This window comes from Lygodium microphyllum, chromosome 14, assembly GCF_053477565.2.
Source record: "Lygodium microphyllum isolate KBCC chromosome 14, Lygodium_microphyllum_v1.1.10, whole genome shotgun sequence".
Taxonomy (NCBI): Eukaryota; Viridiplantae; Streptophyta; class Polypodiopsida; order Schizaeales; family Lygodiaceae; genus Lygodium; species Lygodium microphyllum.
The window spans coordinates 23,095,993-23,097,831 of NC_141148.1; positions in this window are offsets into that span (position 1 = coordinate 23,095,993).

Below are 1,839 nucleotides of genomic sequence, written 5' to 3' on the forward strand. Positions count from 1 at the left end.
CTTACATAAGCCTGTGTGTCACTCATTCTATGAATCCTAACTAAAAAAGATGAGTCTATTATTTAAAAAAAGAAACAATAAATCTTGGATTATGATTTGTCTCTTTCTAGTAATAAGTGCCTTGCCTCTCTCTTTTGCGTGAAATGCCTTACGGGTTGCGACGCTGTGTGTGTGTGTGTGTGTGTGTGCGTGTGCGTGCGTTCTAATGCACAAGGTGGCACACAACCCATGGTGATCTCTATCAAGAATTCTGGTCTCTTTTTTTTCATGAAATGCCTTGTGGCCCTTACCCCTCTCTCTCTCTCTCTCTCTCTCTCTCTCTCTCTCTCTCTCTCTCTCTCCGCACATGCATTTTAATGCACATGACAACTCATCTCCCATTCAACATGAACCATGTTGATATCTATCATGAATTCTACAAATGGCTAGCAGTGTGTACTTTGAAGTTTGTATGCTTTTATTCTCTTTTAGCTCTCTATAGCTTGCTAGAGTGAGCACTCGAGGTCTATAGCTTGCATACATGGAGCAAGGTGGGTCTATAGAGGTGCAATAGGGTGGGTCTTGAGTTGACTAGTGATATCCCCTCGATATCAAAGCCACCACTAAGAGCCACTTATCTCTATGATGCCAGACATGATGGGGATGCAACTACTTGTCTACTTGCTTTTAAGCCATGGCTAAAAGTCTTAGCCAACTTCTATGCAAGTGTATGCCTCGAGCCTTTCTTGTATGCAAGTTTGTCTCTCATTTTTATAACAATTTGGCCTCCTCCCTTTTTGCAATATCTTGAGCCAACTATCCAACAACATACATGGTTCAATTTTGATTCTTTTTAGAGCTTAATGAAAGGCAATGTGTGAGGGAGTGAGAAATGTCAACGACTATGGGGTATCATCAATGACATAACGAGAGAGAGAGAGAGAGAGCTACCTCTAATCAGCCTCAACCAACACGCAATAAACTTGCATGTACCAACACACAAGCATTCTTCCATCTTGTTAGTTGATGATTTCATCACATGACGAGCAAGGTGAAGCTTAAAAAGTGCATTGCCTAAGAAGTTACTGCCAAAATAGATGCAACAACTACCAATAAGGATAGTGGCATAGCTGGCCTAGAAGATCACATTAGAGTAGAGAAAGGAAGGCATGAGAAATCGGCTTGCCCAATCCTAATGTGAAAGGTAAGGAAACTCATTATGGCATATGGCATCCCAAGCTGCCATTTGAAGAGGACAAGCTCATTAATCTTCATGCATCTGTTACTTCAAACTACAAAGGAAAGCTTGGAGTGTGAGGAAGTTTCAAACAATGATAAGGTCTTCTACGTTTGTCTGTGTTTGCAGTGTTGTACAAGGCTCTGTTTGCTCAAGGGACAATTTTATTGCATTAACATCTTGCATATTTTAAGTATTCAGTGCCACTATATGCTTTATGATGTGGTAAGCTATGCAAGGCATATTACTAATTATTTAAGTATTGTTATAGTTTGGCATGGCACCTTATCCACCTATGTTTTATGATGGTCATCTACATTTGGCCAATACAAAACATGTATCCCTCTCTCTCTTGAGAGAGAGAGAGAGAGAGAGAGAGAGAGAGAGAGAGTGTGTGTGTGTGTGTGTGTGTGTGTGTGCGTGTATGCACACGCGTGCATATGCTTTAGATGAGGCATTTTAAATTTATAATATAAATAGGAAAAGAGATTGTCATCAAAATGCTGATCGAAGTTAGGACATTGACAATTGGATGTTGTAGGTGCTTGGTAGCATGACCCCCTACTAGGCAATAGATTTGTGTGCTATAGATATCTCAATCCCCAACCCATGCAATAGTCCAT